Source organism: Cervus canadensis, chromosome 8, assembly GCF_019320065.1.
Source record: "Cervus canadensis isolate Bull #8, Minnesota chromosome 8, ASM1932006v1, whole genome shotgun sequence".
Classification (NCBI taxonomy): domain Eukaryota; kingdom Metazoa; phylum Chordata; class Mammalia; order Artiodactyla; family Cervidae; genus Cervus; species Cervus canadensis.
This window is the reverse complement of record NC_057393.1, coordinates 53,311,142-53,323,703: the sequence shown is the minus strand read 5'-3', so window position 1 is coordinate 53,323,703 and position 12,562 is coordinate 53,311,142. Positions and strand designations below refer to the sequence as shown.

At 38.7% G+C, this 12,562-nt stretch overlaps 1 non-coding gene across 1 annotated transcript; it reads left to right on the top strand.

Moving 5' to 3' along the window:
• The first annotated feature begins 11,950 nt into the window (after nucleotides 1-11,950).
• On the top strand, nucleotides 11,951-12,022 carry TRNAF-AAA. Its single transcript has one exon. It is a non-coding gene; the product is annotated as a tRNA-Phe (tRNA).
• Nucleotides 12,023-12,562: the final 540 nt, after the last annotated feature.

Genomic DNA, 12,562 nt, shown 5'->3' with positions numbered 1-12,562 from the left:
ACTGGAAAAATCATGGCCTTGATCAGACGGACCTTTGTTGGCAAAGCAATGTCTCTGCTTTTTAATATGCTGTCTAGGTTGGTCATAACGTTCCTTCCAAGGAATAACTGTCTTTTAATTTCATGGCTGCAGTCACCATCTGCAGTGATTTTGGAGCCCCCCAAAAATAAAGTCTGACACTGTTTCCGCTGTCTCCCCATCTATTTCCTATTTAGTAGTAAATAACTGATTTGTTACACAGTGGTAGATCATACACCAAGTCAAAAACGAAAGTCTTTGAGATCATTTGACCAAGTGCTCACACACTCTGGCATCATATTTGCCACCTTCAAAACAGGCTCACAATTTAGCTATGCCCCACACTCTCCAGCAGGTTTCTTTAATACTATGTGCCTCTGTAGCAGCCATAGCCTCTTTTAAGAATCTATCTCTTGCTTTCAGTGTATGTGTTTGAGGAGATGGTGGTGGAGGAATCCTCCAATATAAGCTGCTTTCTGCATTTGATGTTTGTGGATCCCTTTGAAACTTCTTATAGCCCCTTTAGTAGTTAAATGCCTTTTGCATGCTTGCAACTCTTTGTGGCCCTATGGACTGTAGCCCACTTCTCTGTATCAGATTTTTCGTATCCACATTTCTGACATGGTTTCTAACTGAATGGATCCTGGTTGAAACTTGAGTGTTTAATTTGATAGATAAAAGGAATAATGCTTACAATGTGGTTTTACTACTTCATATTTCTGCCAACAATGTTGATTATTCCAGTTACTCCATGAGCTTGCTAGTTAGTATGTAGTATTGTCAGTTTTGTCTTAGAATAATTTTAGCCATTCAAATATGAAGTACCTTGGTTTTCTTTGGGATAAAGTAGGAGGTCTGGGATTAGCATAACACTACTGTATATAAAATAGATAACCAATAAGGATCTACTGTATAGCACAGAGAACCCTATTCAATATTTTGTAGTAACCTATAGGGGAAAAGAATCTGTAAAGAAATATATTATACATATATGTATATATATGTATATGTATAAAACTAAATCACTGTGCTATATACCTGAAACTAACATGATATTATAAATCAACCATGAAGTGAAAGTGAAAGTCGCTCAGTTGTGTCTGACTCTTCATGACCCTTCATGACTCTTCATGACTGTATAGTCCATGGAATTCTCCAGGCCAGAATACTGGAGTGAGTAGCCTTTCCCTTCTCCAGGGCATCTTCCCAACCCAGGGATCAAACCCAAGTCTCTTGCACTGCAGGCGGATTCTTTACCAGCTGAGCCACAAGGGAAGCCCAAGAATACTGGTGTGGGTAGCCTATCCCTTCTCCAGCAGATCTTCCCAACCCAGGAACTGAACTGGGGTTTCCTGCATTGCAGGTGGATTCTTTACCAACTGAGCCATCAGGGAAGCCCCCCAAAATCAACCACAGTTCAATAAAAAATGAAAAATTAAAAAATAAAGTTAAGTTTACACCAAAATATTTTTACTATTCTATCTTAATTTTTTAGTTTGTAGTATTTAATATATTGTTATGGTGGTTGTTGTAATGATTATAATATGTGTTATCTTAAAATAGTCTACTTTGAATTAATATTATTTGTACTTCTTTACATACAATATAATTCTATTTATCCATCTTTTGCTTTATTTTCACATGCACTGCTTTTTCGTATGTTGAAAAATTGCATATGCATTGTTATTATTTTTGTTTTGAATATTTAATTTATTTTTAAAGTGTTCAAGGAAAGAAAAACTAGAATTTTATATTACCTCAAATATTTATCATGTGACAAGTTCTTTCCTCCTCTCTGTGATCCAGATGTGTATCTGATGTCATTTTTCTTTAGACTGAAGAATTTTCTTTGGCATTTGTTATAGTGTGTCACGGTGCTGATAAATGTTTTACTTTTGTTTATCTGGAAATATTTTACCTTTATTTCTGGAGAATTTTGTTCTGGTTATAGAACTTCAGCTGGATAAGGGTTTTTGTCTCTCTTTCTTCCTTTCTTTCCTTCCTTTCTCCTCCTCCTTCCTTCCCTTCAGCATTTTAAATATATATATACCCATATCTTTGACCTCCTTTGCTTATGATGAGGTGCCAGCCACTAGTCTCATTGTTTGTGGCTATGTGTAGCGTGATTTTACTTTACTCAGACTTCTCTTACGACTTTCATTTTATGTTTTATTTTCACGTGTGATCAGGATATACCTAGATGTGGTTTCCTTTGTATTCCCTGGGATTTTTAGGTTTGTGGTGGATTGATAGTTTTTCAGTAAGTATGTTAACTTTTCAGAAGTTCCTTAAATATAAAGCATTTTATGCTTTATCTTTCATAATCTCCTTAGGATCAGATTTCATACTTTAACCTGATTTCTCTTGTCCAATATGTCATTGTGACTATTAATTTTCTAAGTCTTTTATTACAGTGTACTTAAATTTGATTTAATTTGGATAATTTCTTATAGTCAATAGAAACCTGACTTCAAGTTTACTGAGACTACTTTATGAGCATCCAAACTTCTGTTGAGCTCATTCAATTAATTTTTAATTTCAAATTATAATGATCAGTTCTATCTTTTCCTTTTTGTTTATTTTTAAAGTTGCCATATTTTTGTTAGTCTCTATCTCTTTACCTATTATAATCTACCATACCCTGTACATCTTAAGAAATAATTATGAAATTAATTTTAAATAGCCTCTCTGCCAATTTCTAACATCTGGGTCATAGATATATGGGTTCTTGAATTCCATGGCATTGTAAGTGATACATTTTAGAGACTGGATTCTACTTTTTGTTATTTTACCTCTGAAGAATATTAAGTTTTAATTTGGCAGGCAGTTAAGTTACTAGCATATTAACTTAATTCTTTGGGAGGCTTCATTTTAGGCTTTAAAATAGTAGGTTCTTCCTCCTAAGACTTGGCCCATCAGAGTTTTCAATGGAAAGTCAAAGTTGTTTAAAAAGTCTCTCTTATTGCCAGTGCTTTCTCTTTCCTCAGCACTGAGAAGCTGCTGAAATCTCTGCTTAGTTCTATAATTTATCCAGCTTTTGCTTTGCATTGGTTTGAGGGGAGTGTTGCCTTCAGTTCAGTTCAGTTCAGTCGCTCAGTCATGTCCAACTTTTTGCGACCCCATGGACTGCAGCACGCCAGGCCTCCCTGTCCATCACCAACTCCTGGAGTTTACCCAAACTCATGTCCATTGATTCAGTGATGCCATCCAACCATTTCATCCTCTGTCATCCCTTTCTCCCCCCACCTTCAATCTTTCCCAGCAGCAGGGTCTTTTCCAATGAGTCAGCTCTTCACATCAGGTGGCCAAAATTTTGGAGTTTAAGCTTCAACATCAGTCCTTCCAATGAACACTCAGGACTTATTTCCTTTAGGATGGACTGGTTGGATCTCCTGGCAGTCCAAGGGACTCTCGAGTCTTCTCCAACACCACAGTTCAAAAGCATCTATTCTTCTGCACTCAGATTTCTTTATAGTCCAACTCTCACATCCATACATGACTACTGGAAAAACCATAGCCTTGACTAGATGGACCTTTGTTGGCAAAGTAATATCTCTGCTTTTTAATTTGCTGTCTAGGTTGGTCATAACTTTCCTTCCAAGAAGTAAGCATCTTTTAATTTCATGGCTATAGTCACTATCTGCAGTGATTTTGGGACCCAAAAAGATAAAGTCTGCAACTATTTCCACTGTTTCCCCATCTATTTGACACATCCACTTGTGATTTAATTGTCCAGCTAGAATATGAGGGAAATTTGTGTGCATACTTCATGGTTCCTTCTTTAAAGTCATCCTTCTCCATGATCCCCTACTTAAGTTCCGCACTTGCACAGTCCTAAACTCTGACTTTTAATGTATCAGCCTAGCAATACTTCTAAATTCTGCTGACCTTTATGCCCTGTGCACCACCCATACTGGGTTCCTATAGACGAAAATCGATTAAATGTCAATCTCACCCAATTTGCATCAATGGCCATTTTCTCTATAGTTTATGGATGCTTTCAGTCAATTTGCAGTTCTTCCAGCACTTTACAGGGTGCAGTTATTATTAACAGGAAAGGTTTGTTCAATCCATCTTTCTTGAATCTAACTTTAGAGCTAAATGGAGTTAGAATAGCAATTGCCCTGTACCTTTCAAGTCACTGAAGTTGAGACCAATCTCTGAATTTTCCTCAAGGATACAGTACTTTTTAAATTTATTATTTATAAGGTGAAAGAACTCTAGAGAAGCTTACTTGGTCCTTTTGTTCACATCTTGAATGTATTCCTATAACTTACCATGAGATGTACTCAGGTAAAAGCTTCATTGATTATCTAACCTTAATAAGTCCCACTCTTGCCAGCTGAATGTCATGAAATTACACATCTGCATAATAGTGTTAGCTCAAAGCCAGTGTTGAATAATTTCTAAAAGATCAAGATATTTCTAACTGTTTCCTCTCCTTTCCTTCTTTTTCTCTTTCTCTCCTCCCCTTCCCCAAATGCAGAACCATATAGACAAAGGTAACACTGGGGACATATAGAAAAAAGATTTACAGCTCACATTTGAAACAGTGTACATGGTCTTTCTGCAAAGATATTTGGCCTTTCCAATACTTAATTGGCTCTGGGTTTCTAAACTGGCTCAAGTCTAGAAATTGGTTGAGATTCTTTAATCTATTATGTTTTATTATGTTGGCAAAGGCAGATTTTGACCACTTCATCTAGACTGTTTTTCATTTACTCGAATCACTAATCAATTGACTTTTACCAGAGACCTCTGTGAGTTCATCCATTTTCATTGCCAGCCTAGTTCTGATGCCTAGTATACTAACCACTCTCACCTTGGATCTGAGTTACATTCAGTAGTTCTTTTGACAACCATGACCCTCCAAAAGCAACATTTGCTACCAATTTACCTTGCATTTAAAGAACAGTATTAAATCATGTTCATGAATGTTGGTGCACCTTTCCCAATGTTTTTGTCAATGATTGGTAAAGAAAGTGCCTCAGTGTATCCTGAAGTTATATTTAGTAGGTGGGTGAATAGATTGCAAATGATAAATCTACTTCAAAATTATTATCTCTTTATGTTTTTGATTTCTTCTCTATATTAAATCAAGAAATTTATTTAAAGCATATTAACTTTAACTTTTTAATTTTTCAAAATCACTGCAGATGGTGACTGCAGCCATGAAATTAAAAGATGCTTGTTCCTTGGAAGAAAAGTGATGACAAACCTAGATAATGTATTAAAAAACAGAGACATCACTTGGCAAACAAAGTTCCGGATAGGGATACCTATGGTTTTTCCAGTGGTCACATATAAATGTGAGAGCTGAACCATAAAGAAGTCTGAAAGCCAAAGAAGTGATGTTTTCCAACTGTGGTGCTGGGAAAGACTCTTGTGAACCCCTTGGATATCAAGGAGATCAAACCAGTCAATTCTAAAGGAAATCAACCCTGAATGTTCATTGGAAGGACTGGTGCTGAAGCTGAAGCTGAAGCTCCCATACTTTGGTCATCTGATGCAAAGAGCCAACTCATTGGAAAAGATCCTGATGCTGGGAAAGACTGAGGGCAGGAGGAGAAGTGGGCAACAGAGGATGAGATGGTTGGATGGTATCATCAAATCAATGGATATGAGTTTGAGCAAACTCAGGGAGATAGTGAAGGACAGGATGATGAAGGACAGGTGTGCTTCAGTCCACGGGGTCACAAAGAGTTGGACATGACTAAGCGTCTAAACAACAACAAAACTTTTAAAAATATTATAGGCTGAAGGTAAGTCTAAGTTAAGTGAAACAAAAGAAAAAAATATAATCAATCACAGATGAAAGGGAATGACATGCCAATGCCATATATTAAGTTCAGCATGAAATGGAGGGAAGAGGGAATTGATGTGCTCAGTATTTCCATTATTAGCAATATATATCCAGTGAAAAGGGCTTCTCTGGTAGCTCAAACTTGTAAAGAATCCACCTGCAATGCAGGAGACTCCGGTTCAATTTTTGGGTTAGGAAGATTCCCTGAAGAGGGGATAGGTTACCCAGGTGGCTCAGATGGTAAAGAATCCTGCAAGGCAGGAGGCCTGGGTTCGATCCCTGGGTTGTGAAGATCTCCTAGAGAAGGGAATGGCTACTCACTCCGGTATTCTTGCCTGGAAAATTCCATGGCCAGAGGAGCCTGGCAGGCTACAATCTATGGGGTCACAAAGAGTTGGACATGACTGAGTGACTAACATATCCTGTGAAAATAGCTACAAACACAGAAACATTATTTGTATATAAAGATCCTCAATATATCCTTATCATAAGAGTGTAGTAATGGAAATAAATGGCAACTCCAACAGTTGGGAATTGGCAGTACTAATTATGAAATAAATTCAGTCATTAGTCAATTAATCATTCAGTGCTTCATTTATACATTGAAATTTGTGTGGTACTCAAGAAGATCATAGATAATAGTTCTATTTAAATATGTATTACACTGAATTTCTGAAAGACCAAGCGGGAGAGAGACCTGGAGACCAGACCAACTTGGTGCTAGGCTGCTTTATGACCCTGTAGCTTTATTTTTGACTACTTTCTTAGCTCAAAATGAGTGTTAGCCTAGTGTTAGCCTAGATGATATCTAAAAATGGCTCTTGATTTAATATCCTCTGTCATCAGATTTCAGAAGTGACTTTTCCTAAGATGCTGGGTTGTGGCTGCCACTCTCTGCTCCTGTCCATAACTGAGTCTGGATGTGGCAAGATGATGACAAGACATGGCAGATGGAGACAGTGCTGCACTCCGCCAAGATTCGGAGCATATTTCTGATGGAAAACATGTCGACAGAAAGGTCAAAGAACAGGTGGAGAGTGAAAGGGAAGTGAGACATGGAAAAGCAGGCAACTGAGAGTCTTCCTTCCTTAACCTTGAAGGGGAACATAAGGTACTGTGAAAAGAATCCTTGTTCTGTAAGCACCCACACCCTGTGGAATCCAGTACTAAGCACACGCCAGCACCCACCATGCAACCAACCTTCTGTGCCTCACGCAGATTATCCAACTTCCCACTCACAGCTGTTCTCCCACCGTGCCTCTCATTTTTCAGAACCCAAGCCTGTTTGCCCAAGGCAGGGTGCCTTAGATCAGTGATTCTCAGAATGCAGTGTGCAGCAGAATCATCTGTCAAACTTGTTAAGCGTCCGGACTCATGGGTCTGATTCCCAGATATTCTGATGTGGTGAGTTGGGGAGGTGTAGACTGAAGTTTTGACACACACAGAAGAGCTCTTATGTAGCTGGTCACTGGGCTCTGCTTTGAGAAATACCATCTCAAATATACTGTCAAGGAGTTCTTTGCACAAGAAAAGCCTCAGCTTGTCACAATATCTTCATGAAATCGCTATGTGTGATCCCTTTCCTTCAGTGAAAAGGTGTGATTTCTATTTTTAAAATCTTCCATTTTTTATGGTGCAACTTGTTATATCTTAAAGCTTTACAAGCTGCTATATAAATTTAGTATTATATGGGTGTTTATATATAGAAATAATATTCACCCTCTCAGAAACTATTTATAGGTTAGAAATGTAACATGTATCAAACTACTTATAAGAAAGAGTCTGCCTGTGTTCACATGTGATGTCCATGAGGAATTTAAACTTGAAAATGTGCTTTTGTTGAAAATGTGTTATACAGGCACTCGTGCTCATGCTAACTGACCTCAGTTGTGTCTGACTCTGTGTGACCCCATGGACTGTAGCCCACCAGGCTCCTCTGTCCATGGGATTCTCCAGGCAAGAATACTGGAGTGGGTTGCCATTTCCTCCTTCAGGGGATCTTCTCGACCCAGGGATTGAACCTATATCTCTTATGTCTCCTACATTGGCGGGCAGGTTCTTTACCACTAGCACCACCTGGGGAGTTCTTGAACCCTTTAACCGTTTGTAGTAGGCCCCAATATATGTATCTATGAATTTAACAGCTACTGCTTATTTGGTGTATAATATCCATTAATTTTTAATTTATTGATGGTATTAAAAGAAGAAAATGGCAACCCACTCCAGTTATTACTGGAGTATTTGCCTAGAAAATTCCATGGATAGAGGAGCTTGGTAGGCTATATTCCATGGTGTCACAAAGAGTTGGACACAACTGTGTGACTAAACAACATTAATTTAATAGCCCATTGTGGTTATTATGAATATAGGAAGTAAGAAACTATGGAAAGAATAAAGGAAAGAAAATGCATGAAAGTAGTGCACTACCTACTTTTAGAGACTATATCTCATTGATCAAGTAAGCCACTGTGCTTGTCTGATACAGCAACATGCCTCCTTTTGCAGTAGAAGGTAAGATAATAATGCAAAGCATTGCTGATATAGTAGGATGCACACAGTACTACATGAGAACAGATAAAGATGAAATTAATTCTGCCTGGGAACTTGTTGTTGGCTTTACAGAAGTGGTGCTTTCTGTGTGGCCTTTAAGGATATACATGCTTGCTTGTTAGGCACTATTCCAGGTGCTAGGAGTCCAGTGATAAACAGGACAAAATCTGTGTTCTCGTAGAGCTCACACTCCAGTGAGGAAATAAGATAAGCTGGAGGGAGTCCAGAAAATAATAAATGCTCCCATTAGCTCCAGATAGAAGGGAAGGGATGAAGGATGATACTTTTGAGGGTCTAGAAGTTGCTAAATTTACATGGACTATAAAGTAAAAGAGTGAGAGTAGATAGAACGGAGCTGGAGACCTAGTCAAGACAGATGATGCTGCATCTTACAGGTCTGGGTGAAGTTTTAAAAACCATCTACCATAGAGTGACAGTAAGTCATTGAAAGGGTCCCTTTAAAACAGGCATGTTATTGGACCAGTGGTACATCTACAGGCCATGCTGGCTGCTGTCAAGGGACTGGACTGGAAAGAACACTAGACATGAAGACAAGTGAGGAGTGCAATGCCACAATCAAGCCAAGGGACGCGGTAGTAGCAGTGGGTACAGAGTGAATGCGGCTGACTAGGATGTCAAATAGACATGATGGGGTGGATGACAGTGTGATGGAAAGGGAAAAAATAAAAGAGAGAAAGCTCTCAAGGGTAACTGCAATGGTTCTGTTTTGGAAAACAAGATGGGTTTGCTGAAAAAGGAATCCCAGAGTAAAGACAGGCTTAGGGACACTTTACTAAGTTTTGGACTTTGAAACGTTGAGATGCTTATGAAATATTCAGGAGAAATAAAAATATTTACACATAATATGTCTGATATGATAAAGGGCTTATAGCTAGAATACAAAAATAACTCTTAAAACTACTAACAAGACTTAAACAACTCAATGAAAAATATAGGCAAAAGATTTTAACAGACACATTACCAGAGAGGATAAAGAGATGACAAATAAACATGTGAAATGGTCAGAATTATTAGTCATTAGAGAAATTCAAATGAAAAACATGAGCTATTGTAACAGCTAACACTTTTTGAACTGACTATGTGGTGGTGATTTAGTCACTAAGTCATGTGTGACTCAGTGACCCCATGGACTGTAGCCTGCTAGGCTCCTCTGTCTGTGGGATTCTCGGGGCAAGAATACTGGAGTGGGTTGCTATTTCCTTCTCCAGTGGATCTTTCTAGCCCAGGAATCGAACCCGGGTCTCCTGCCTTGCAGGTAGATTCTTTACCGACTGAACTAGGAGGGAAAATTGTAGAGGAGCTGTGTTTCTCATCCGATGATGGTGGGAATGTCAAATGCTACAACACTTTGGAAAACAGTTTGGTAGTTTCTTAAAAAGTTAAATGTACACTTACCTATAAACCAGTCATTCTTCTTCTAGATATTTGCCCTAAAGAAATGAAACATATGATTATACGTGTGCATGCATACCAAGTGACTTCAGTCGTGTCCAACTGTATGCAATCCTATGGACCATAGCCCACCAGGCTCCTCTGTCCATGGGATTCTCCAGGCAAGAATACTGGAGTAGGTTGTCATGCCCTCCTCCAGGGGATCTTCCCAAGCCAGGGATTGAACCTGCATCTCTTACGTCTCCTGCATTGTCAGCCGGGTTCTTCACCACTAGTGCCACCTGGAAAGCCCAGTTTTACATGCACTTGTACACAAATATCAGAGAAGGCAATGGCAACCCACTCCAGTACTCTTGCCTGGAAAATCCCATGGATGGTAGAACCTGGTAGGCTGCAGTCCATGGGATCGCTAAGAGTCGGACACGATTGAGCGTCTACACTTTCACTTTTCACTTTCTTGCACTGAAGGAAATGGCAACCCACTCCAGTGTTCTTGCCTGGAGAATCCCAGGGACGGGGGAGCCTGGTGGGCTGCTGTCTATGGGGTCGCACGGAGTCGGACACGACTGAAGCGATTTAGCAGCAGCAGCAGCAGCAGTACACAAATATCCATAGCAATTTTACTTGTAATAGTCAAAAATTGAAAATAGCCCAAATGCCCATCATCAGGTGAATGGATAAACAAATTGTGACATATCCATCCTAGAGAATACTACTGAACAATAACATTGATCTATATGGAAAAAATATCAAAATAACCGTGGGTAAAAAAAAAGTCATAGAAGGATACATACGGTATGATTTAATTTATCTAAAATTCTGAAAAACAAAAACTAGTACACATGAATGAGAGCATATTAGTGGTTGCCTGCAGACAGAGGGGGAGTGCAGGGAGCAATAGGGGAGGAGGATTTTTGGGGTCATGGTCATGCTCTGATGGTCCATATAATGGTTATGCTGACTACTCTGATGGTCCTGATGACTTCATGGGTCTTATCACACTTACCAAATTGTACACTTTAAACAGGTCTGGTTTATTGTGTGTCAACTGTACTCCAATAAAATCATTGTTAAAAAAAGAAATAGAAAAAAAAACATATAACGATATCATAAAAGAATGAACTCTCTGGAGAAAAGAGGAGATGGATCTAGAGCAAGTATGATGGGACTCAACTTAGAGAAAAGGAGAAAGAGGCAAGATCTTCCATTGTAATAACAAAATATGTATAAATATCTTTAGGCATGATTCCTAGCCTGAGATGAAATTTTTCCTTGAACGAAATATATATTTTTGCATGAAGTTAGAAAAATGGCTAATTGCCCATTTTGGTTGATTCTTAGTGTGGATGAGGAGGTAAAGACTGAAGTAATTTAATCTAAATAAGTATGTTGCTTCCAGATTTATAAAGTTCTCTTCTATGTTATTCTAATGATCCACAGCATCACTGAAAGTTTGTAGAGGGTAATTTATTAATATCAGAGTTAACATTTTGTATAAAAATTCCAACAATTATAAGTTTGAAAAATATCTGTGCTCATTGTAACTTAATGTCCTCAGTCCAAATATTTAGAGGTAGTGTGGTATAATGAATAAGGCATTTCATTTATTCATTGTTTGTCACTGATTTACACATTCAACAAATACTGATAAGCACCTGTAATCTACTGGGTGTTCTATTAGTAGGCAGAGCTAAGTGAATGCATTAACAGGATCATTTAACCTGCTGAAAAGTACTATTAAAAGAGCCATCAATTCTACCTAATAGAACACAAAGTAAATAGAAATCTGACAATTGAGTGATGAGAAAGAGTAAGGAAGGTAAAATTTGTGGGAGGAACACTTTAGGTAAAGAAACAAGCTCAAAGATTTCAAACCAGAGAATGCTGAGTGGCTGGAGCCCAGTGATTGAGGGGTATATATTATGAGATGAACCTTTATTAAGGCCATGACAAGGAGTCTGACTTTTATTCTCAGTGATACCAAGACATTGGAGGACTTTAAGTGGAAGAAGTTTCACCATATGAGTTACATCTTGAAGGAGCTCTGTGCTCTTTTTGTAACAGATGTTCCTGTTATATTGTAATCATGAGGTTCATTCACAAAAAAATCAGTTTTCATTCTGGGAACAGGGTAGAATTGCACCTCCCTATCCTTTCTAATGGAATTCCCTGGTGGCTCAGACGGTAAAGCCTCTGCCTAAAATGCGGGAGACCCAGGTTCGATCCCTGGGTAGGGAAGATCCCCTGGAGAAGGAAATGGCAACCCACTCCAGTATTCTTGCCTGGAAAATCCCATGGACTGAGGAGCCTGGTAGGTTACAGTCCATGGGGTCGCAAAGAGTTGGACACGACTGAGCGACTTCACTTTTTATCCTTTTTAATGTTGTGTTTAGTCACTCAGTCCTATCTGACTCTTTGTGACCCTTTAGACTGTAGACCTCCAGGCTTCTCTGTTCTTGGGATTCTCCAGGCAAAAATACTGGAGTGGGTTGTCGTTTCCTCCTCCAGGGGACCTTCTTGACTTAGGAACTGAACCCACATTTCCTGCATTGGTGGGAGGATATTTTACCCTCTGATCCATGGGGAAAGCCTTTGTAATGTTAGGCATGGTCATATGATTTGCTTTGCAAATGAATTAAAAGCAGAGGCAAAGTGTATTATTTCTCAGTGGATATTTTAAGGGCCCTTTCACAATTTACCATGCCCCTTTTATTCTGCTTTGGTGATAATCCGTTGAGATTGAAGCCTCAGGTCAAACTTAATTCTAGAATGTTTCAG